Raw genomic sequence first — 26,074 nt, 5'->3', positions numbered from 1 at the left:
AAACTTAACATGAAACATGATGAAGCAATTATTTTTGGCAAGTCAGTGGATTTGCAGTTTACCCAGTCAGGACTGGTTTATTGTTTCGCCTTAACAGAACCTGATGTTTCTCATCAGAGTGTTAGGCAGACATTAATGGCATCAGATTAGAAGAATTAAAAAAGGAAAGAAAGCAAATTGTTTAAAGTTTCATAAACAATTTGTTCACGCTACTTGTTCAAAGCTTAAACATCCTGCTAAAAGGCCGTATGGTTGATGAAGAACATACAAGGCTAACAGAAGTGATTTAGTGAGAAGTATGAAATCTGTAAAAGGTATCAGCATGCTGATACGTCCTAATATAAGCTTTCCATTGGCATGTGTCTTAGTTGCTATGGATCCAAAGGTGCGGGACAAGAATAAATATTTTCATTCTACATTCTTTAGACCAGATTTAATCTTTCTGCAATAATATATAGTAAGGACAAAAGGATTATTATAGGCAAAATCATGGAGAAATGGATAGGAACCAGACTTGGGGCATCAGTGAAGTTTCTGACTGACAATAGAGGAGGATTTGCCAATGATGAGTTGAGAGATGTGTGTGAAACCACAAAAATCACAGTCATGAATTGTACAGCTGCAAGTTCTTACAGCAATGGACACTGTGAAAGGAATCATGTGGTAAGCAATGAAATGCAATACAAAATTTTAGCTGATCAATCAGACTGTAAATTCACAACTGCCCTGGCATGGGAGGTTCATACAAAAATGTCACTTCTAATGGCTGGAGGGTATAGTCCTACCAACTATAGGCGAGATCCCAAAATATCTTCTGTTCTTTGCTATAGTCCTCCTACACTGTAAAGTACTCAAATTAGTGCCACTTTTCTGCACATTTGAATGTCTAACATGTAGGAAGATGGTCTTTTGTCAAGGTTTAGGTCTTGGAGAAAATTCATAGAGCTCTGAGAGATCATATAAGACCATCTGGGACAGGATTCAATTCAGGAGATTTGGTATATTATAGAAGGGAGAGTCATAGGGAACAGGAAGGCCCTATTTTACCATCAGATCCTATCAAACAGGACAAACCATTGAGGTTCATTCATCATGATTAATTCTTGAGGCGGAATCTTCTGGAGGTGATGGGGGTCTCAGCCACAGCTGGAGAGCTGGTAAGATCCCCGTGTCACCTCTTTTAGGGAAGACCCACTGTACATTGTTCCACCTAGACATTTAACAGGTCAGCAGCGGGCCTTCCCCCAGGGTCGAGGACCCTAGGGACAGAGGTCCCACCCGCCAAGAGCTGCCAGCCAATCAATCAGAGACTGGCAGTCCCACTGAACAGAGCGCTGCCAAGGAGTTGGTGGCTGCTGCCAGTACGGCATCTACAGATGCTGCCTGGGCCTGCTGAGTTTTTCCAGCACTTTCTGTTTTTATGTGCAAGAATGATAGTAGGTCTGGAAGTGACTCTTGCATCGGAAGACATTCCATGCTGGAGGAAGACCCTCAGATGGTGCAAGGAGGAGATTTGGAAGTAGTCCTGAAACACATAAAACTGCAAGTAGAGGTCATAGCTTGGATAAATTAGACAATGAAATAAAGGCCACAAACTGGCAACAGAACTAGAAGTCCTCATGATTGTGAGGTTTTGGTGGCTGCAAATAAACCTGAGATAAATTCAGAGATGTAATATAAAGAGAGTTAGATAGTTGGTGAGTGTTTGGAATTTATTCAGAAATACCAGATATGGGGAAACTAGTTTTGTCACTTAGATGGATTTGTATTGAAAAAGTCCTTGTTGATGTGACTTATAAGGATAAAATGTGGCTATTTGCTAGGGGTTTTGAAGAGCAACTAGCTGATACCGATGTTAGAGGGACTCCCACAGCTGAGGAAATAATCTTGAAAAATTTTTTTTAGCTCTTTTGGCCACATATCTATGAGAACATAGATCAGTTGACATGTAAGCCATTTTTCTGCAGGGCAGTACTTCTTACAGAGAAGTGTTTCTGAAACCACCAAGGAGGTGTTAATACTATATTAATTTTAATTGTATACAGATGTTGGGCATTAGCTGAGGTTTCACTTTAGCACATTTAAAAAGAGACACTTACTGAAGCTGTGGGGTGGTTGAATTAGGAAGTGTAAGTTTGTCATATTTAACTCTATACATAAATGTAAGATTCAGTAAAGATTTGATCCAGTACTATCCTTCATCAACTGGCTGTCAGGAGGTAAACAAGTGGCAGCTGATGTTGAAGGAAAACTATGGAAACTAAACAAATGTGTCTATGGTCTGAATAATGCAAAGTGATGATATCTTATGGGGAGACGCTGCAGAATTTGAGAAATATACTATTAATAAGATTAGAGTAGAATTTAAAATTGGGAGTCAGGCTTGTGGGATTTTAAATACGTTGGTTTAGATATTAAGCAGAGTAGGTCTGGAAATAACTTTAAATCAACAATCCGATTTAGAGAGGGTTACTCCCATTCTAGATCCTCACAGAAAGACGATATTGTATCTGAAGTAGCGACAGTCATTGCAAAACTTGATTAGGCATTCAGATTAGATATGGTGCTAGTTTTGATGCGCTGTAATTAAGATGAAACACCCTAAAATTGATAATGCATATAAAACATTGAAGAAAATGGTTGCACATAAGTCAACAACTGTCTGATTCTTTCATAAAAGGAAATATATGCATGAATCAATTGTTAGGGGTCCAAGAGGAGGGGTGTGTCACAATGTAATTGTTATACAGAATATGAAGGGTTTTGATTTAATTTGTTTTGAAATTTTAGTTGTGTATATTAACTCCAATTTTTATTTAAGTTAATTCTTCTCCTGTTCTGAAGATACTGACTCAGTGCTCAGTACTCTAACATATCTTCTACAAGTGCCCATTATGGATCAAAGAATTTGATCAGTGAGTGTTGGAGATCACTGCAAAGTCCCCCAGCCACCAGCAGAGTTAATATCGCTTTTTGAGCAGACAAGGCTGACGTCGGCACTTTGTAATCAGTGTGACTTTGTCGACACTAAACACATTAAATCATTGGGAGCTAAAAGGGAGTTCAACTGCTCAGTGTCTCTTGCATGTTAAAGGCCTTTTATTTTACCTTCTTTTCCTTTCAGACCCAGGAGGATGGTCCTGCACCACTCTTGCCTAAATTCATTTTTGTTGGGTTCTGGTTTTCATAAGATTGTTGGCTCTGATACAAATAAGGTAACCCTGTTGAAGAGGAGTGCTTCTTTGCGTTGAGATTGCTGCTTCAGGAGATTGTAACAGAGAGACACATTTATAAACGCACACTTTTGAGTGGCCATGATACTGTCAGTGGTTTTCAGGATGTCATTTACACCAGAGAACAATGCACCTGCATTCTCCAGTTTTCGTTTAATGTCAGCTCAAAGCTCTACACACAATTCACTTAACAAAACAACAATTCTAAGATATGCCAAGAGATGTTTAAATTTTCATTGATTGTCCAAGAATTGCAGTCAGGTTTTACAGGAAAGTTCCACTCACACAACATATTCCTTAGAGCAGCAGGTAAAAAGGTAACAAACATTGTGGGTGTTTTTGTTTCAATTACAGGCCGTTGAAACAGGGGATGAAGGAGTTAAGTTGAAAATGAGCAAAAAGGACATTTGTGACGTATGATTATGAATAAAGGAGCAGAAGACAAAGGCCCTGGCCACTTCAACAATTGATCAAATTTGTATCTGGAAACCTCATTTACCATGGGCCAAAACTGGGAAAGGCTGAGATTACTGTAAGTAACACACAACTGAAGGCAATGCACATGGAGTTAAGGGGAATAAGCAGGAGATTTGAATGTATAAAAAAAGGATCTCCAAATGGTAGTGTCTCAAGGGCTTGTGCTTTGGCTTGACTGTTACCCTGTTTATCACACTGTAGTGGTGAATTAAAGGCATGACAAAAATGATGGATTTAACTTCACAGACCCTGTCTGGATGAAATCAGTCATCATTCCATTTAAAATATGTACCTGGTTGCAAATTAGAGAAGGTACACACCTCATTTCAATAAATTCTTCATTGAAGTCCAGACAGTCCAACCCTTAATAGGTTCTAATACTACAACTCATTGCATTGGTGAGGAGACAACTGAGGTAGGTGGGGAAGATGAGCAATGTTCCAATTTCATTTATCAGAAAAAGACAAGTAAGAAACCGAAAGCATGATGACTGTGCCCCAAATCATTTGTATGCCTCTATTTCACACTAAAAGGTCAAGCAGACAGAACAGTACACAGATAGGATAAGAGGAAGAGAGTGGGAATAATTGGATAACTTTTGAGTATTGCTGAAAAAAGAGTCAAACTGTTGAAGCTTCTCATCTTGCACTCATCAGGACAGATGCAAGAATGCCAAATTTCAAAGGAATAAACAATTTATACTGCATGAGGAAAAGGTGCTAATTAGTTGGCATTGGTCAAGGTGCTGCCATAGAGAATGCACCAGGGAGCTATTGTCCCCATATTTTTGTTTAATTCAAAAAAGGCACAATGCCTGGACACGTTCCTTTTACCTGCAGAGGACAACTGGATAGCTCTGAAGAAGGGTCATACAGACTCGAAATGTTAACTCTGTTTCTCTCTTCACAGATGCTGTCAGACCTGCTGGGTTTTTCCAGCATTTTCTCTTTTTATTTCAGATTTTCAGCATCCGCAGTATTTTGCTTTTAACTGGATAGCTTAGGTTAAGAGTTAGTTATTAAGAGTTGTTAAGTTATTAAAGTTTAGTAAAAGGATTTTTGGGCCAGTTAATACCTCTGATCTAGTCAGCTGCAGGTGGTTTTGTAGAATTATTAAAGGAAGATTGATCCCAAAGACATTCAACATGTTAAAAACACAAGGGTATTTCTAGAGAGTTTGTGAAAAGTTTTGGATTCCTAGCCCAGGTCTCCAAATAACAATGCAAAGGTTCTTGTGGGGTTATCTAATGGGGCATTTTAAACCGTGCATACTTCCAAATACTTCCTCTTTCCAATTCATTTTTGTATGCATTGAGAAAGACAGTTTACTTAAAAAATGGCTAATTGCTTCATTACTGCACAATTTATAGATTTTTAATCTAAAAAAAAAACTGTAGGTGGAATGAATGTCACTACTTCACCAAAGACTACCTCAACAGTCACTCTCCCTCCTAGGTTTCCATTCCCTCTTCACCGCAACACTCTCTTCTGATGTTCCCAAATGTAGTTTCAATATTCAGTTATCTTACAGGGACACAGTGTCTCTCTGACCATCAGCCTACAGTTCACAAGATCCAACCTCTCGAAATTCATAGAGAAACTTTACCTCTGCCTGATAATTTTTGTTGACATGAAGAAATTCATGAGTTGTTATTTTCCTCACTATTCATAGCAGCTGAAAGAAAAAGTTGCTTTTCCACAGATTCTATCAATTCAAAAGGCAAGCCTCCTTAGTCATTCCTAGTTTGAGTTTGTCAAATTGAAACAAAAGATCCTTGTCTTGTCTTCAACCATTGTTACCAATTCAACTTTTCTTCAGTCAAATGACTAAAATACAAGCTACAATATAAAAACTAACAAATGTCTTCTTATATATGGTAGTGTAGTGGTCCTTATGGTACTAAACTTAAAACCTAAAGGTCGAGAGTTCAAATGCCACCACGGTAAATCTAAAGTTGCATTCAGTAAACCTGCTAATTTGTGGACTAGCATGTTAGTGTGTCAATGGCTGGGGGTTTCTTGGTCTTCCATGCCTACGGTGACTTTTTAAAAATTTCTATTATTTATAATTTTTTTTGTTTCTACTGGTGGCGCACATCCACACATTACCTTGATATTGATGCCTATCGATGACATAACAAAATTCATTCTGCACATGGATGGAGAAAAATTAGAAGGAACATTGGTGGTGATAGCTGATCAGCTGTAGAACCCACAGGGCTAACACTGGGAAGGGAGAGTTGGACAGAGAGGAGGTTGGCAAGATTAGACCCAGTGAGTATGCTGGACGAGAAGGTCTGTGAGAGAGTTGGATGGGGTAGCTGGAGTTGCTGCTCGACAGGAGGCAGCAATGAGCAATGTTCCCTCTAATTTTTTCTCATTTTGCATGGTCTGTTCATTTGAATATGTGGTACCTTTCTTTTTTTTGTGTGTGGGTACCTGAAAGATGACAGGTTTGTGAGTCAGTTGCACTGTTTGTTCTGGGTTGCTGCATGGCCATGCAGGCATGCAGCATATAGGGAACACTGGTAATGAATGACTTGATGGACCCTTTAGAGGATCCCAAGGGAGACGAAGGGAGAAGTTGTAGGTTTAGCTAAGAGGAAGTTAAGTTTGAGATGGTGGCAGGAAAATAGAAAGGTTGAGGAGTACTGAAGGATTGGAGGCTAGGGATTTGGGAGGGCAGAATTGCCAAGAGGAGAGAAATGAAAGGAAGCATGGTGACAGGAGAGAGGAGTCTAAGAGAGAGAAAGAGGAAAGTTCAAGAAAGAGTGAAAATAGATGTGATGGACTCAGGTCTGGAGCAGCAGCCAAAATAGATAAGGAATGAACACAGGAAAAATGCAAGTTACAAAGGCCTAGTTAATTGGCCTGCAATTATTAAGATACATAAATTGTGATAGCAAACAGGGAATAGAGGGGAGACAATATAATGAGGTCCAGATTAAAATCAGAGGCCCCATGGTGGGATAAACTTGACATGAGTAGGATGGAGTCGACATAGATCATTTGACTACCTTTTGTCCAAGGTTCGGAGGTAGCTAAGGTGGGCAAGTGAAATCAGAAAGCTATTTGATGGGTGGAGGATCGGAGGACACACTGGTAGAGGTATTCCATGGGAATGAAGATAGAGGTTTGCAGAATTACATCCAAACAATAACACAGCAGAGATACAGAAACCCTCCCTCGGCACCCCCCTCCATATTCAAACACAGCATAATAGATATAGAATGCTCCCCTCAACCACTCCAACAACCAAGTAACAGAGACACAGAACTTCTTACCCAAACAGTAATATAACAGAAACAGGAACCTCTATCCCCACCCAAACAGAAATGTAACATATATAGAACTTCAAAACACCAATTTTACAAAGATACTGAACCCCCACACAAACAGCCACGTAACAGGGAAATGGAAACACCATTGCAACATAATGCACACAGGGAATCTCCCTTAAAAGGATGGCAGCATAATATGCACAGAATTTGAAGATACCAGTAGGTCTAAGGGCAGGTCCTCTTCAATCACATTAGCAAGGACTGCTGAATGGCAGCCAGATTAAACGGCACTGATCAAAATCTGAGAATGATTTGCTGCAAGTTTTAATAGCATTTTAAAAATTCAACTGTATTTTTTTGATTTAAAATATTGCTCCTGATCCACAATTCTGATTGAAGCTAAAGAATACAAAATCAAATACTCATGGCGTGATCTAATGATTGACTGATGTGCAGTTTGGTACTGAGATGTCCATCCACTCAACCTGTAAATTAAAGAACAGTTTTTTCAAACCAAGATGATTAAAATGACCAAAGCTGAACATTGATGCTCAACAGGAGTACCTTACACTGGCTGGGCCTGTCGTAGTTTGTATGGAATTTGTTTTCACATGAAACTATCAGAGAAGGTTCAGCATTCCCTGACTCTTCTGAATCAGGAATGTTCCCTTCCCTGACTGACATCATCAAGGTGCCCTCTACCTAGTTCCTCTGAGTACACCTGAAGTGTAAAATATTAACCAAGTTATACACATGAAAGTGCAGCTCCGACAACCACCCTGCAATAACAGGTCTGAGCTGAGGGATGTTGCAATACCTGTTGCAGGGTTCTTCCCAGAACCATTCATTCCAAATCTTTGGTACAGCTCAGCTTCAGAAACTCGGAATGCTGAACCTCATCTTTACTTGAGGATTGTTCAGATCAGAGTTTCAGAGTTCAGGAGTGATGAACAGGAGTCAATGGAGAGCGCACTCGGCCACAACATTCCTGCGACTGACCCCTATTGCAAAAACTTGAGCAGGGAGAACAGCAGCTGAAACAGATTGCTTGCTTTAGCTCCTATCTGCTTGGTAGAAACAATACTGATGAGCCAACTGGGAGGTGCAGTCAGTTTAAATGCAGCTACACACATTCCAATCCACAGAACATGTTAAAGGGATAAAACATTAAGTTACAAAATCCCTTCAGGAACGAAGCACTGTAGATCTGTTCATGCCAGTTTTAGCAGCTGAGGGAATTGCTAGTTGTAAAACCCACGTTTGAGTTTAAAAATCTGAAGCAAATCACTCGGCACTTAACACAAATATGCAGGAACCTTCTCAACTCACCAGTATCTCAAAGTTGTAATACAATTCTAGAGGAGAAAGATTACACTGAAGCTAATATGCTTTAATGTGCAACATCGTAAATTACTTTCATTACTACCACCATTCTCCAATTCTGGATCAGCAGAATCCATCATCTAACTGCAGTGTAATCATATGGTGATCCAACTATTGTACTGCAATTTAATCTCACTGTTTAACAATTGTAAAATATAAATTATAACCATAGTGTAAGATAACTGTAGTGTAATCTAACTCCACTGTAATTCTTTTGTAATCTGTATACTGCCCTGAGAAACTCCTGCAGCGATGTCCTAGGACTGAGATGATTGGCTTCCAATAACCTCAAACACTTCCCCTTGCTATCGGTATGACCAGTGGAGAGTTTTCCCCGATTCCCTTTACGTCAATTTACTGGTGGTCCCTGATGCCAACACTCAGTCAAATGCTGCCTCGATGTCAAGAGCAGTCACTATCACTTCACCTCTGGAATTCAGCTATTTTGTTCATGCTTGGACTCTGGCTGTAATGAGGTCTAGAACCGAGTGGTCCTGGCAGAACCCAAACTGAGCATCAGTGAGCAATTTTTATTGAGCAAGTGCCACTTGATAGCACTGTTGATGACACCTTTCATTATTTGGCTGAAGGTTGAGAGTGAACTGATGGAACAATAATTGGGGGGATTGGACTTGTCCTACCCTTTGTGGGCAGGACATACCAGGGCAATATTCCTTGTTGTCTGATAGATGCCAGTACTCTGGCTGGGGATCTTCAATGTCCATCACCAAGATTAGTTCAAAAGCACCTCTACTGACCAAGCTGGCTGAGTCCCGAAGGCTATAGCTACCAGACTTGATCTGTGACAGGTGGTTATACTGGCTGGGGGCAAAGCTAGTTTTCCAGCACAAGTCTTCAGCACTACAACTGGAATATTGATGGGCCCATAGCCTTTTCTGTATCCAGCATGTTCAGCAGTTTATTGATAGCACATGGAGTGAATACAATTGGCTGAATGCTGTCTTCTGTGACAAATGGGATCTAAGGAGGAGGCACAGATGGATTATCCACCAGGTACTTCTGGCTGATGATAGTTGCAAACAATTCAGCCTTCTGTTTTGCACTTGTGCGCTACGGTCTGCCATCACTGAGGATGGAATATTTTTGGAGCCTCCTACCATGAGTTGCTTAATCATCTGCCACCATTCACAACTGGATATGGCAGGACTGCAAAGCTTTGATATGATCCAATGGTTGCAGGATCGCTGAGCTCTGTCTGCATCGTGCTGATTTTCATGCATTGTATCTTCACCAGGTTGGTACCTCATTCAGAACCTTAGTTCTGCTCCTAGCATGTTCTCCTACACTTTTCATTGAACCAGGCTTTGTGATAAAGCCAGACTGTGGTGGGAATTCAATTTGTCTGCTTCTGTTCTGAATCAATCCCACTTAACACAGTGCCAAACAACACAATGGAGGTCATCCTCAGTGTGAAGGCAGGACTTCATCTCAACAAGGACTGTGTGATGGTCACTCCCACCAGTACTGTCATGGACAGATGCATCTACAACAGGTAGACTGATCAGAGGGAGGTCAAGAAGGTAATTCCCTCTTGTTGGTTCCCTTATCACCTGTTACAGATCAAGTCTGCTAGCTATATCCATCGGGACTCAGCCAGCTCGGTCAGTAGAGGTGCTACTGAGTGAATCTTGATGGACATTAAAGATCCCCACCCAGAGTACATTCTGTGCCTTTTCTAACCTCAGTGCTTCTTCCAAGTGGTGTTCAACCTGAGGAGTATTGATTTATCAACTGAGAGATGGTGGTAGATGGCAATCAGCAAGAGGTTTCCTTGCCCATGTTTATTCTAATGCCATGAAACTTCATGGGGTTCAAAGTCAATGTTGAAGACTCCAGAAATCACCCTTTATTGGCTGTATACCACTACCACCACCTCTGTCCTACCAGTGGGGCAGAAGATTCCCAGGGATGGTGATGGACGAATCTAGAATGTTGGGAATTCTGTCATTATGACAATGTCAGGTACTTGATTAATCAGTGGGACAGCTCTCCCAATTTTGGCACATGTCCCCAGATGTTAGTGAGGAGGACTTTGCAGGGTCTTGCCTGGTTTTTTTTTGAATTCAATGCCTTGATCAATGCTGGCGATCCGTCTGGTTTTATGCTTATTATACTTGCTCATAATAGTTTGGCACAACTGAGCATCTTGTTAATCAATTTCAGAGGGCAGTTGAGAGCCAAACACATTGGCTGTAGGTCTGGAAATATATAACAACCAAAAGAGGTTAGTAGCAAAAGAGAGAGAGAATGAGAGAGAGAGTGTGTTGGTGAGTGCGGGGTGGGGAGGGGGGAGGTATGAGTGGTGGGGGAAGATGGGGAGAGCGGAAATGGAGAGGGTGGGGGGAGAGGGGGAGAGAAAGAAACGGGGGAAGAAAGAGAAAGAAAGGGTGGATGAAAGAGAAAGAAAAGGGGGGAAGAAAGAAAGAGGGGGGGAGGAGAGAGAAAGAGGGGGGGGAAGAGGGAAAAAGAGGGGGGGAAGAGAGAGAAAGAGGGGGGAAGAAGGAGAAAGAGTAGGGAAGTGAGGGGGGGGAAGAGAAAAAAAGAGGGGGGAAGAGAGAGAAAGGGGGGAAGAGAGAGAGAGGGGAAGAGAGAGAAAGAGGGGGGGAAGAGAGAGAAAGAGAAAGAGGGAGAAAGAGGAGGGAAGAGAGGGGGGGGGGAAGAGAGAGAGGGGGGGAGAGAAAAAAGAGGGGGGAAGAGAAAAAAAGAGGGGGAAGAGAGAGAAAAGGGGGGAGAGAGAGAGTGGGCGAGCGGGGCAGAGAGAGAGAGAGTGGGCGAGCGTGGCAGAGAGAGAGAGAGTGGGCGAGCGGGGCAGAGAGAGAGAGTGGGCGAGCGGGGCAGAGAGAGAGAGTGGGCGAGCGGGGCAGAGAGAGAGAGTGGGCGAGCGGGGCAGAGAGTGGGCGAGCGGGGCAGAGAGAGAGAGTGGGCGAGCGGGGCAGAGAGAGAGAGTGGGCGAGCGGGGCAGAGAGAGAGAGTGGGCGAGCGGGGCAGAGAGAGAGAGTGGGCGAGCGGGGCAGAGAGAGAGAGTGGGCGAGCGGGGCAGAGAGAGAGAGTGGGCGAGCGGGGCAGAGAGAGAGAGTGGGAGAGCGGGGCAGAGAGAGAGAGTGGGCGAGCGGGGCAGAGAGAGAGAGTGGGCGAGCGGGGCAGAGAGAGAGAGTGGGCGAGCGGGGCAGAGAGAGAGAGTGGGCGAGCGGGGCAGAGAGAGAGAGTGGGCGAGCGGGGCAGAGAGAGAGAGTGGGCGAGCGGGGCAGAGAGAGAGAGTGGGCGAGCGGGGCAGAGAGAGAGAGTGGGCGAGCGGGGCAGAGAGAGAGTGGGCGAGCGGGGCAGAGAGAGAGAGTGGGCGAGCGGGGCAGAGAGAGAGAGTGGGAGAGCGGGGCAGAGAGAGAGAGTGGGCGAGCGGGGCAGAGAGAGAGAGTGGGCGAGCGGGGCAGAGAGAGAGAGTGGGCGAGCGGGGCAGAGAGAGTGGGCGAGCGGGGCAGAGAGAGTGGGCGAGCGGGGCAGAGAGAGAGAGTGGGCGAGCGGGGCAGAGAGAGAGAGTGGGCGAGCGGGGCAGAGAGAGAGAGTGGGCGAGCGGGGCAGAGAGAGAGAGTGGGCGAGCGGGGCAGAGAGAGAGAGTGGGCGAGCGGGGCAGAGAGAGAGAGTGGGCGAGCGGGGCAGAGAGAGAGAGTGGGCGAGCGGGGCAGAGAGAGAGAGTGGGCGAGCGGGGCAGAGAGAGAGAGTGGGCGAGCGGGGCAGAGAGAGAGAGTGGGCGAGCGGGGCAGAGAGAGAGAGTGGGCGAGCGGGGTAGAGAGAGAGAGTGGGCGAGCGGGGCAGAGAGAGAGTGGGCGAGCGGGGCAGAGAGAGAGAGTGGGCGAGCGGGGCAGAGAGAGAGAGTGGGCGAGCGGGGCAGAGAGAGAGAGTGGGCGAGCGAGGCAGAGAGAGAGAGTGGGTGAGCGAGGCAGAGAGAGAGAGTGGGCGAGCGGGGCAGAGAGAGAGTGTGGGCGAGCGGGGCAAAGAGAGAGTATGGGCGAGCGGGGCAGAGAGAGAGAGTGGGCGAGCGGGGCAGAGAGAGAGAGTGGGCGAGCGGGGCAAAAAGAGAGTGTGGGCGAGCGGGGCAAAAAGAGAGTGTGGGCGAGCGGGGCAGAGAGAGAGAGTCGGCGAGTGAGGCAGAGAGAGAGAGAGAGTCGGCGATTGGGGCAGAGAGAGAGAGAGAGAGTCGGCGAGCGGGGCAGAGAGAGTCAATGAGCAGGGGATAACTAGTCAGAAAATTATTTTACTTTTATGGCTATTTCATTTACAAATATTTGAGAATGTACTGTATTTCAGCTTGCGGCCTATAATATTTAATTTTTTTTCTGACAAGAAAGTCCTGCAGAACCGAACTACAGCTTTTACATAGGTTATAATAAGAAAATCTGATTTGCTTAAAACCGTTTCACTTAAAGATGAACCTTTCAGCAATGCAACTACTAATGTTTTAATTCCAGAGTTAATCAACTGAATTGAAATTCCCCAGCTGCCGTGATGGAACCTGAACTGATATCTCCAGATCATTTAGTCCAGACTTCTGGATTACTAGTCTAGTAATACAATCACATTCCTACCATACCCCTTCAAATCTAACAATGCCATAACTGTATTAAAAGCTATTTACTGAAAGCTATTTACTGAACTGCATTATGTTCATATTGTAATCCAACTGTACTGTAGCTATCTTAACCAAACTGCGATTTAATTGTGTTGTAATCTAACTGCTGTAACTATTAAAATCCATGTGCTTTAACTGTACTGTAAATCTACAATTAATGATTTTCATAGTTCAGATGAATAGTAGTACCAAGATTTCAGACAGCAAACTTCATACTTCACTGAATTTCTGGCGGCAGCACTGATCATAATGGTAACAGAGATCATGTGGAGTGTGAAACACACTGGCAAGTGTGGGAATAGTGCTGATTTTAAATGGATTCACATTAAGAGCACACGATTTTCTGCTCTGTTGACAAAAGCAAATATTTAACAATCTAAACCACAATGCTTTATGAATACAAATGTGGTCCTTACCCTAGGCCCTGACTCTCAGGTGCCAATCCAAAATGGGTTTGAAGCTTGGCTTCAGACAGGATTATGTGCCTTTGTAAACAGTTCTGATTTGACTTCTTATTGCCTGGTCCTCTGCAACTCAGCAGTATCGCCGGACAAATGTACCTTTGTCCTTTAACACATGGCTCCGGTGTAAGCTGCTTAATGTAAATCCTCCTCACTTCAAGCAGCCTGGTTCCCTTGATCCACCCACTCCTTGCCCACTCAGGTGATTGCTTTGGAAGAGACAATCCCATTGGCTGATGGTTCACTATGCCACACCCTATTCCTGATCTGTTTACTTTAAGCAGATATCTGGGGATTTACAGCAGCCAAAAGGGAAGTGTTACACAACACAAGTAATAAGTGATACTGCTTGAGGTGATGCCTGCAGCACCTGACAGTTCCTACTCAGTGTGGTTAGCTTCCAGTCTCTTGCACAGGGAACTCTTCACTTCAGAAAGTTGTTTCACACTGACAATCTGATCACTGCAGTCTTGCCAGCAGTACCTGCTTACATATACAAGCTAAACTATGCACCAGCCAGATCCCAAGAGTAATCACTGCTGCATTGCATAGAACGTGGTACATTTACCTATTGAGTCTTTCCCTCTAAAAAACTGGTCAATATCAATATAGCAAATCCGCTGCCTGTCAGAAGCAGAACTTCTAAGGAATAAAGAGATAAACAGGACACATTAAATGTCTCAAGGAAACATTACTTCACAGTAATGGTGTTACCTTCACCCAGTCTGGGAGTGGGGGGAGGGTGATGGTGGTCTCAGTCAAAAATGCTCCCAAGTGTGCTGAAGCATCTCGTGGTGCAGCCATATTGATGTATAGGCCTTGTAGAGGGTCAGAGTTCAAGGCAGGCCTGCCTGCTAAGCACGTGCGATGCCCAAAATTTCACGATACCACGAGCACAAAGCAGTGGGTTTCTGTTTTGAGAATGTGCTGTATAAAGAGGTCATGTTCTAAATTATGCATACAGATGATAGCTCTCCCCAAATCCAGGCCTCGAAAAGAAAGCAGACCTGACTCTCCACTGTTTCAAATAGCAGCACAATAAGAGGTGCTATCTGTTATGTTCAAAGCTCTAACTATCAGTACAATAATTTAAAAGAGTTATACAGAATTAGGACTATATCTAAAATTGTTTGGAGCATCACAACATTTAATGGTGAATTGGTTAACCATTTGAAAAGGAGGAATCTAGACACATTTAGGGAAATGAAATACACATATAGCTTCAGTTGAGGAGCTCGCACTGTCTCAGATGAGATGGACCTGTCACCTCCTTCAATGTCAAATATGGCTCAGTTGGTCGCACTCTGGCCTCCATGTTAGAAAGTTTTGGGTTCAAATTCTACCCCAGAAATTTAACCGCAAAATCCAGGCTGAAGGAAGGTGTCGTCTTTTGGATGAAATGGCTGTCCTCTCAGGTGGGGATAAAAAATCCCTTGGGAATATTTTGAAAAAAAGAGGTCCTGGACCAACATTTATCCCCCAAACAATATCACTAAAATAAATTATCTGGGCATCTTTTTGTTTGTGGGACCTGGCTTTGTTCAAATTGACTGCCAAATTGCCTTCCTTACAACAGTGACTATACTTCAAAAGTAGTTTACTGCCTGTGAAGTTTTGCTGTATGGTTGTGAAAGGTACTACATAAATGCAAACCTTTCTTTCCTTCTTTCCCCTGCGTTTTAATTTCCATAGCCTTCTGGTATCACTGAGGCTGACAGTGAGAAGGTGAATTTTGATGTTATTGATATAATCAATTTCATAACAAAAATCAAATTAGAAGTGAACAGTCAGCTCCTGTCTACAGCTATTGTAACCAGATTGTTTTTTTAACTCTCCCTGACACAAGGGGAGACGGTGGCGTAGTGGCATTGGATTTCTAGTCCAGTGACAGAGACCCAGAGTAACGCTCTGGGGACCCGGGTTCGAATTCCACTTCAGCAGATGGTGGAATTTGTATTCAATAAAAATCTGGAATACAGAGTCTAATGATGACCACAAAATCATTGTTGATTGTTGTAAAAATCCATCTGGTTTACCAACGTCCACTGTCCTTACCTGGTCTGGCCAAATGAGACTCCACAGCTCACCACCACCTTCTCAAGGGCAAATGGGGATGGCCTGGCCAGCGAGGCCTACATCCAATGAATATAGAAAAAAGCCTATTTTTGAAGGGCTGGGGATTTATTTTTAGGTATGTATGTGAGTTTTTCTTAATCTCTCACAGGCAGTAAATTTTAATTTTTAAAAAGCTGGGGATTTAAATAACTTCACCGCTTGACAGTTTTATAGACATTCATTGTCCTTCAAGAGCATTTACGTTTATTCTAAAAACTCGTAATTCCCACACCATGGGTTAAGGCTCTTGCTAGTGAAAAACGGGGCGCTTGAATTCAGCACCGAGTTCAAATGGCTCTGCTAAGTTCAGGTTTCCCGTGTGTATCACACCCAGCCTCCTTTCACTTACTGGCAAAAATGGGTTCTGTTGGAAATGGAGATGGGACTTGTCAATCCTTGTCCCGCTCACCATTTTTAAAGGTTTGTGGAGTTTCTGCAGCTCCCCGAAAATCGGGCCTTTGTCTCACAATCTCAAGTACTCATTCTAAATCTTTTCATGCTTTGCAGTCCTTCATCTCTTTTACTCTTTTCACCCTGGTGCCATCCTGCCCCCAGGCTTCTTGATAAATATTAGGTTATAATTGAAACTATTTCTCCAAAATAGTCTATTGCCAAAGCTGGGGGAGGAGATGTAGCTGCCATATTAGTTCGTTGCCACATGGGATGAATAAATTGATATATAGGGCCTCATTGAGAAAATATGTCAGAAAATTTGAAATGAGACAGTAGGGAGAGCAGGAATCTAAAACACATTCTAAACATGAAACTCCAAGGCCCCTCCAGCTGCCTGCACAGACCTCAGTCAATCAATTTAAATATTAAAAGAGCTCATTCTGAGACTGGGCCTTTGTAGCATGCAGAGTTCACTGGACAAAACTTGGATTTTTTTTTTAACAAAAAAACAGATTATGCTGTAACTGTAAACAAAGTCAGGAGCAAGTGTAAAATATTTATACATAACTGAATTCAATGTGTGACCATTATTATAATTGGTAAAGTTTGGAAATCTTGAACCAAAATGATTTTTTAAAATAATAAAGCATATCAATTTGTAAATTGATGGTGAGACTGCCATTTTTATAAGATGCAGGCAGAAGAGCTCCCTCATGGCTAAAATCCAGAATTTAGGGAGAGGAGCAGCGTAGTGGTAATATCACTGGACTAGTAACCCAGAGGCCCAGGCTAATGCTCTGGGGGCATAGGTTCGAATCCCACCACGGTAGCTGGTGGAACTTAAATTCAATTAATAAATCTGGAACATAAAGCTAATCTTGGTAATAGTGACCATGAAAAAACCATCTGGTTCACTAATGTACTTTAGGGAAGGAAATCTGCCATCCTTACCTGGTCTGGCCTACATGTGACTCCGTAACCACCAGCAATGTAGTTGACTCTTAAATGCCCTCTGAAATGGCCTACAAAGACCACAAAAAGGAATGAAACTGGACAATTCACTTGGCATTGACCAAGGCACTGGAAACAACAATGGAAAACCCAGCCCTGTCAACCCTGCAAAGTTCGCCTTACTAACATCTGCGGACTAGTGCCAAAATTGGGAGAGCTGTCTCACAGATTAGTCAAGAAACAGCCTACATAGTCTTACTCACAGAATTATATCTTACAGAAAATGTCCCAGACTCCACCATCACCATCAGTGGGTATGACGGTGGGACAGGGCATATCCACTAAAGGCAGCAGTGCACTCAGTCAGGATGGATTTGCCTTGGAAGTTCTCAACATCAACTCTGGAGTGGCAAGGAAACCTCTTGCTGGTTACAACCTATCCACCCCACCCCCCCACTTCACTGCCTCAGCTGATGAATCAGTGCTCCTCAATGTTGAACACCACTTCGAGGAAACACTGAGGGCCGCTAGGGCACAGAATGTACTCTGGGTGGGGACTTCAATCTCCATCACCAAGGGTGGCTTAGTAGTACCACTACTGAACGAGCTGGCCAAACCCTAAAGGACGTAGCTGCTAGACTGGGTCTGCAGCAGGTGGTGAGGGAATCAACCAGAGGGAAAAACCTACTTAACCTCATCCTCACCAATGTTGCAGATGCATTAGTCCATGACAGTATTGGTAGGAGTGACCTCTCCACAGTCCTTTTGGAGACGAAGTCCCATCTTCACATTGAGGATACTCTCCATTGTGTTGTGAGGCACTGCCGCCAGGCTAAATGAGTTCAAACAGATCTAGCAATTCAAAACTGGTCATCCATGAGGTGCTCTGGGCCATCAGCAGCAGCAGAATTCTATACAGCCACAATCTGTAGCCTCATGGCCCAGCATACCCCCCACTCTATCATTACCATCAAGCTGGGGGGTCACCACTGGTTCAATGAAGAGGGCAGGAGGACATACCAGGAGCAGCACCAGACACACCTAAAAATAAGCTGTCAACTTGGTGAAACTACAACACAGGACTACTTGCATGCCAAACAGTAAAAGCAGCATGCGGTTGACAGAGCTAATTGATCCCACAACCAATGGATCAGATCTAAGCTCTGATGTCCTTCCCCATCCAGTTGTGATTTGTGGTAGACAATTAGACAACTAATTGGAGGAGGCGGCTCTACAAATACCCCCATCCTCAAAGATGGGGGAGCCAGCACAGTAGCATAAAAGACAAGGTTGAAGCATTTACAACAATCTTCAGCCAGAAGTACCGAGTGGATGATCCATTGTGTCCTCCCCCAGAATCAAAGATGCCAGTCTTCAACCAATTCAATTCACACCACATGATAGAGAAACAGATGAATGCACTGGATACAGCAACATTCTTGCATTCCAGTAATAGCTGATCTCTAGAACTAGCTGTACCCTTAGCCAAGCTGTTCCAGTATAGCTACAACACTGGCATCTACCCTGCAGTGTGGATATGTGCTGTCCAAAAAACTAAGACAAATCCAACCTGCCCAATTACTGACCTATCAATCTACTCGCAATCATCAGCACAGTGATGGAAGGTGTCGTCAATATTGCTTTCAAGTAACACTTACTCAACCTGCTCACTGATGCTCAGCTGGGTTCCACCAGGGCCGCTCAGTTCCTGACCTCATTACAGCCTTGATCCAAACATGGAAAAAGAGCTGAACTCAAGAGGTGAGGTGAGAGTGACTGACGTTGACATCAAGGCAGCATTTGACCAATTGTGGCATCAAGGAGCCCTAGCAAAACTGCAGTCAATGGGAATCAGGGTGAAAACTCTCCACTAGTTGGAGTCATACCTGGCACAAAGGGAGATGGTCGTGGTTGTTGGAGGTCAAGAATCTCTGTCCCAGGACATCGCTGCAGGAGTTCCTCAGGGTACTGTCCTCAGCCCAACCATCTTCAGCTACTTCATCAATGACCTTCCTTCCATATAAGATCAGAAGTGGGGATGTTTGCTGATGATTGCACATGTTCAGCACCATTCACAACTCCTCAGATACTAAACTAGTCTGTTCCCATATGCAGCAAGACCTGGACAACATTCAGGCTTGGGTTGATAAGTGGCAAGGCCAGGCAATGGCCATCTCCAACAACAGAGAATAAAACCATCTCCCCATGACATTCAATAGCATTACCATTGTTGAATCCCCTATCAAATCCTGGGGGTTGCCACTGACTAGGTAAAGAACTGGACGAGCCATAGAAATACTATGGCTACAAGGTCAGGTCGCAGACTGGGAATTCTGCGGAGAGTAATTCACCTCCTGACTCCCCAAAGCCTGTCCATCATCTACAAGGCACAAGTCAGGGGTATGATGGAATACTCTCCACTTGCCTTGATGAATGCAGCTCCAACAACACTCAAGAAAAGTCATAGAGGTCTACAGCACAGAAAAAGGCCCTTCAGCCCACCAAGTCTGCGCCGGTCAAACAAGTACCGAACTATTCTAATCCCATTTTCCAGCACTAGGCCCACAGCCTTGTATGCCATGGCATCGCAAGTGCACGTCCAAATACTTCTTAAATGTTATGAGGGTTTCTGACTCTACCACCCTTTCAGGCAGTGAGTTCCAGATTCCCACCATCCTCTGGGTGAAAAAATTCCTCACATCCCCTCTAAACCTCCCGCCCCTTACCTTAAATCTATGCCCCCTGGTTGTTGATCCCTCCACCAAGGGGATAAGCTCCTTCCTGTTTACCCTATCTATGCCCCTCATAATTTTATACACCTCAATCATGTCCCCCCTCAATCTCCTCTGCTCCAGAGGAAATAACCCCAGTCTATCCAATCTCTCTTCATAACTAAAACTCTCCAGCCCAGGCAACATCCTGGTAAATCTCCTCTGCATTCTCTCTAGTGCAATCACATCCTTCCTATAATGCGGATTCTAGAACTGCACGCAATACTCTAGCTGTGACCTAACCAGCATTTTATACAGTTCCAGCATAACCTCCCTGCTCTTATATTCTTTACCTCAGCTAATAAAGTATCCCATATGCCTTCTTAACCACCTTATCTACCTGTCCCGCTACCTTAAAGGTCGGTGGACATGCACATCAAGGTCCCTCTGATCCTCAGTACTTCTCAGGGTCCGACCATTCATCGTGTATTCCCGTGCCTTGTTTGTTCTGCTCAAGTACATCACCTCACACTTATCCGGATTAAATTCCATCTGCCATTGATCAGCCCATCTGACCAGCCCGTCTATATCCTCCTGTAATCTAAGGCTATCCTCCCCACTATTTACCACCAATTTTCATGTCATCTGCGAACTTACTGATCAGCCCTCCGACATTCAAATCTAAATCACTCATATATACCACAAACGGCAAGGGACCAACACCGATCCCTGTGGAATCCCACTGGACACAGGCATCCAGTCACAAAAACACCCCTCGACCATCACCCTCTGCTTCCTGCCACTCAGCCAATTCTGGATCCAATTTGCCAAATTGCCTTGGATCTCATTGGCTCTTACCTTCATTATCAATCTCCCATGCAGGACCTAACCAAAAGCCTTGCTGAAGTCCAAGTAGACTACATCAAACTGCATTGCCTTCGTCTACATACCTGGTCACCTCTTCGAATCATTCATCAAATTGGTAAGACATGAACTCCCTTTAACAAACCATGCTGACTGTCCTTGATTAATCCCTGACTCTCCAAGTGTAGATTAATTCTGTCCCTCAGAATTGCTTCCAATAGTTTCCCCACCACTGAGGTTAGACTGACTGGCCTGTAGTTCCCTGGTTTATCCCTTCCTCCCTTCTTGAAAAACGGTACCACATTGGCTGTCCAGCAGTCCTCTGGTACCTCTCCTGTGGCCAGAGAGGTATTGAAAATTATTGTCAGCACCCCTGCTATCTCCTCCCTTGCCACGCTCAACAGCCTGGGATAAATTTCATCCGGGCCTGAGATTTTTCTACTTTTAAGCCTGCCAGACCACTTAGAACCTGCTACCTTTCTATGCTAATTTCTTTAATTATATCACAGTCCTTCTGCCTGATTTCCATACCTGCGTCATCCCTCTCACTTGTGAACACCAACACAAAGTATTCATTTAGAACCCTACCTACATCTTCCGGCTCCACACACAAATTACCACTATGGTCCTTATTGGGCCCTACTATTTCCCTAGTTATCCTCTTACACTTAATGTACTTGTAAAATAACTTTGGATTTTCCTTTATTTTACCTGCCAATGTTTTTTTATGCCCCCTTTTTGCTCTCCTAATTTCCTTTTTAAGTTCCCCCCTACACATTCTATACTCCTCTAGGGCTTCTGCTGTTTTGAGCCCACAGTATCTGCCATAAGCTTCCCTTTTTCTCTTTATCCAATCCTGTATAGCCCTCGACATCTTGTTGGGCAGAGGCACGACCCAGTAGAACACTAATGGAATTCAAACTAGGGATGTCCAGATCTGATTCCCAATTTGTGCAAAGATGGCTCATCTTATCCTGGGAAGGAAAGACTGTATTCAACTCAGCAACTGAAAGTTTGGGAAAAATAAATTGACGAGGGCTCCTGCTCCTGATTACAATCACGATATTACTGGAAAGTGCACATTAACAGTGGGGTTCAACTGCCATGCTCCAATGGTCACCTGATGGCACTCACTGTTTCAGCTTAACCATAAAGAATGGCCACTTGAGATGTGTAACAAAGGTAGCCAAGGCATTCCGACCCCACTGGGTGTCTGTATCTCTAGTGGAGTGAGAGGAAGAAAATGGAACAAAACTGGCAAAAGAAAATGTACCAAACTCAGGAACAAACAAATTCCCTTTAAAGTTTTTCTGATTTCTTTCATACACACCTCTGCTCTATCTCAGCTGTGCGCTGTAGAACTGGCAGGTGCTGTTAAAACAGGATGCCAGGAATGGATTCATTATACAATCAGCAATAATTCAGTCTGACTCACAAGCAAGTATGAGGAAACTGTGCAGATCAGCTCTCAGTACTGGACAGGGCAGAAAGCAGCCACCCAAAAACACAGGGCCCCTCCTAACGCCAGATAATTCTGGCTGGTCTTATAGTCCAGCAGTTCTTCACTCACAGTCATGGCAACTTTACCAGCGCAAAAAAAACCAACCTGCAACTTTGCTGAAGGGTCTTAGGTCCCATTTGATAACATTGATCCAGATACTGCGCAATATTAATCTCAATAGCCACTCATAACACAAGTATTCATAGCACTTGGATGACTCATTATCTATCATTACAAATGAGTAAATCATACTTTAAACTCAGTGTGTGTGTGTGTGTGTGTGTGTGTGTGTGTGTGTTTATGTAAGATATGCTCCTCCTTTATATGGGCATTTTGACTTTAAATTGCTCCCACTGGTTTAACTTATATTTAAAGAAACCTCTTGTTTGTTCCTGCATTGATAAAGAGTTGGGTTTATTGAGTCAATAGTGGTATTTCTTCTGATGTTCACCAACAAAGTAGCTTTAGACAGAAAGACATTGTTCCATCTACTGTCCTCCTGCCACCAGTTTCTTTCCTGTGATTTTTAAATGAATATTAACAATCCCTATTTCAAACAACATTCCATCCAGTTCCTTGTTAAGCACAGCCACTAATTCCTGATCCAACACCCCCACTGCTGATTATAGAATGATAAAATGGTTATAGCACAGGAGGCGGCCATTGGCCCCATCATGTTTGTGCTGATCCTCTGAAGGAGCAAGTCACCTCGTGCCACTCTGCCACTCTCCTGCTTTCTCCCCATAGCCCTGCAAATTTTTCCTTTTCAGATAATGACTCAATTCCCTTTTGAAGGCCTCAATTGACCTTGTCTCCACTACACTCTCAGGCAGTTCATTCCACATCCTAACCGCTGTGTGCAAAGGTTTTTCCTCATGTCACCATTGCTTCTTTTGCTAATTATCTTAAACCTGTGCCCTCTAGTTCTTGATCCTTCCACCAATGCGAAAAGTTTTTTTTCCGATCTACTCTGTCCAGGCCCCTTATGGTTTTGAATACCTCAATCAAATCTCCTCTTAAAGTTTGCTTCCCCAAGGAGAACAGACCCAACTTCTCCAATCTTTCTATGTAACTGAAATTCCTCATCCCTCAAAGCATTGTTGTGAATCCTTTTTGCACTCTCTGTAATGCCTTCACATCCTGCCAAAGGTGCTGTACCCAGAACCGGAAACAATACTCCAGTTGAGGACAAACCAACGTCTTATACAGGTTTAACATAATTTCTAAAATAAAAGCAAAACTACTGCTTCGAAGAAGAGTTACATTGGACTCAACAACTGTTTCTCTCTCCACAGATGCAGCCAGACCTGCTGAGTTTTTCTGGCATTTTCTGTTTATATTTAACTTAGCTTTTTTGTTTTTGTAGTCTATGCCTCTATTGATAAGGCCCAGTATGAGATATACTTAGTTACTGCTTCCTACAATTTCTTAATAAAAAAATAGCTTCCTAAATTTCCTATTTTTTAAAAATCAACATTAAACTGTGTTCCAAGTCCTCGGATGACAAGCTGAAAAGAAAAACTTTCATGGATCCGAGTGTTCCACATCCATGGTAATCTTGGGATCTCAGCCCCATCCTCCTCATCTCCAAAGAGTAAAATCCTAATGTAGATAGTCCCCACTCCTAATTTATCACTCAAGCTCAAGAATTGGCCTTGAACCTCTCCTTTGAAGTCTCTTTAATAATTCTACATCTTTACTGTGCTTCTTGAAAATCAAGCCAATGAATTATAAAATGGTGACAAGACTGAGGAGGCCATTCGGCTCATCAGATCCATACCAGCCCTCAGACAGTACTCAGCTAGTCCCACTACCCCGCCTTTTCGCGTAGCCCTACAAATCTTCTCTTCAGATAATTATCTAATTCCCTTTTGAAAGTCATGACTCCACTACACTCTCAGGCAGTGCATTCAAGATCCTACCTGCGTAAAAATGATTTTCCTCATGCCGCCTTCAATTTAAAATGATTAGCTAAAGAATCAATGTCATCTGGCTCTCGGCACTTCTACCAATGGAAACAGATTTTCCCTATCTGCTCTGTCCTGACCACCTGTGATTTTGAACGCCTCTATAAATCTCCTCTCAATCTTCTCTTCTCTAAGGAGAACCTCAGCTTCTCCTTGGATAACGAGGCAGATAAAGAATATGAAGAAATTTTTAAAAAGAGAATGTCTGATGCATGTCAGGTAAATTCTTCAAGGCAGAATCTGGCCAAACATAATACATTGAAAGGGGGAGTGAAGAGGAAATTCAGACTGGCAAAGAGAGAGAATGAGAATAGGATGGCAGTTAACGTAAGAGAGAACCCAAAAATCTTCTATGAGTATGTAAATAGTAAGTAGGTGGGGTGGGTCACATTAGGAACAAAGGTGATATATGCTTAGAAGCACAGGGCAAGACTAGAATACCTAATGAGTACTCTGAATTGGTGTTTACGAAGGAAGAAGATGCTGACAAAATATTGGTGGAGGTAATGGATGGGGTGGAAATTGATAGGCAGCTGCACTGGAAAGGCTGACTATGTTTGGAGGAAATAACTTACCTGGTCTGGATATCTTGAATCCCAGGTTGCGAAGGGAAATGGAGAGGTGGTCTATTTATGAAGCCCAAGTGAATGAGTGGAAATAAGACATAACAAAAAGGCTTGCCATATTCTTCCAAACTTCTCTGGATATAGGGTGAGGTGCCAGAGGTTTGGAAAGTGGTAAGTGTGACAACCTTGTTCAAGAAAGGGTGTAGGACATTCCTAGTAATGACAGGTCAGTCAGTTTAATATTAGTGGTGGGTAAGGCTTTAGAAACAATAATCAGGAAAATAAAAATCAACAGGCATTTGGAGATGTTCATTAAGGAGAGCCAGCATGGATTCGCAAAAGGCCAATCATGCTTGATTAACCTCATTGAATTTTTTGATGAAATAACAGAGAAGGTTGATGAAGAAAATGCAATAGTTGTGTCTATATGGATTTTAAGAATGCATTTGACATAGAACCACGTAAATGGCTGCTTAACAAAATTGAGGCTCGTGGAATAGGATGGCCAGTGTCAGCTTGGATAAAAAAACTGGCTTAATAGAGAGGAGTGCAAGAATGATGCATTTTGGCACAAGGCTAGAAAGAGGCAATATAGACTTAACGGCGCATTTCTAAAGAGTGTGCAGGGACATAGGGACCTGGGGGTGAGTGAGCATATATCTTTGGCAGGACAAATTGAAAAGCAGTTTGTAAATCATATGGGATCTTGGGCTTCATAAATCAAGGTATCAAGTACAAAAACAAGGAAGTTATGTTGAAATTTTATAAAGCTCTGACTCAGCCACAACTACAGATTACATCCAGTTCTGGTTATCATGCTTTAGGAAGGATGTGAGGTTCCTTGAGAGGGTGCAGAGGAGATTTACCAGAATGGCTCCAGGGATGAGGGATTTTAGCTGCAAGGTTTGGTTGCAGAAGCAGGGATTGTTCTCCATGGAGCAAATGAGGTTGACGGAGGATTTGTCAGAGGTGTACAAAATGATAACAGATTTATATATGGTAGATACAGAAACGCTGTTCCTAATAGCTGATGGTACAAGGACTAAGGGACGCACACAGATTTAAGGTTTGTGAGATGCTGGGGCAATTTAAGGAAGAACTTTTTACGCAGTGAGTGATAATAACCTGGAACTTGCTGCTTACAAGCATGGTGGAAGCAGAGATGGTCAATGATATCAATAAAAAAAACTGAATGTGCACTTGTGAGAAATAAAGTTGAAGGGCTATGGGGATAGAATGGGGCTAACTAAAGTGCTCTACAGAGAGCCAGCATGGACTTGATGGACGGAATGATCTCTTTCTGTGTTGCAATGATTCTATGGATATTTATTTATACTAGCGTGCGGTGCTAACCACGTTCCAATACCTCACCAAAGTAGCCAAGCTCAATGTGTGAGCTCAGTGAGTGTCAGCAGATTATTCAATAATGGATTCATCACACCTGGACGAGTCTACATTTTTTCAGCAGGGACACTGGGTAGTGAGCAGGGAAAAGAGATCTTGGAAGATTTATTCCCTTTCCACCTA

At 43.4% G+C, this 26,074-nt stretch overlaps 1 protein-coding gene across 7 annotated transcripts in view; it reads right to left on the bottom strand.

Moving 5' to 3' along the window:
* The window catches only part of arhgap32b (Rho GTPase activating protein 32b), a 539,127-nt gene that overhangs the window by 86,989 nt on the left and 426,064 nt on the right, over positions 1–26,074 (bottom strand). The window contains exon 1 of one of the 7 annotated variants that reach the window (XM_078530783.1): positions 13,435–13,619. The exons of the other annotated variants lie outside the window; for them this stretch is intronic. The gene's annotated coding sequence lies outside the window, so the exon portion shown is untranslated. Of the gene's footprint in view, positions 1–13,434; positions 13,620–26,074 lie in introns of those variants that run through there. 7 annotated transcript variants of the gene reach the window in all.

Source organism: Cetorhinus maximus, chromosome 2 (assembly GCF_964194155.1).
Source record: "Cetorhinus maximus chromosome 2, sCetMax3.hap1.1, whole genome shotgun sequence".
Lineage (NCBI taxonomy): Eukaryota > Metazoa > Chordata > Chondrichthyes > Lamniformes > Cetorhinidae > Cetorhinus > Cetorhinus maximus.
Note: the sequence above shows the minus strand (reverse complement) of the source record. Positions and strands in the feature narration are given on the sequence as shown.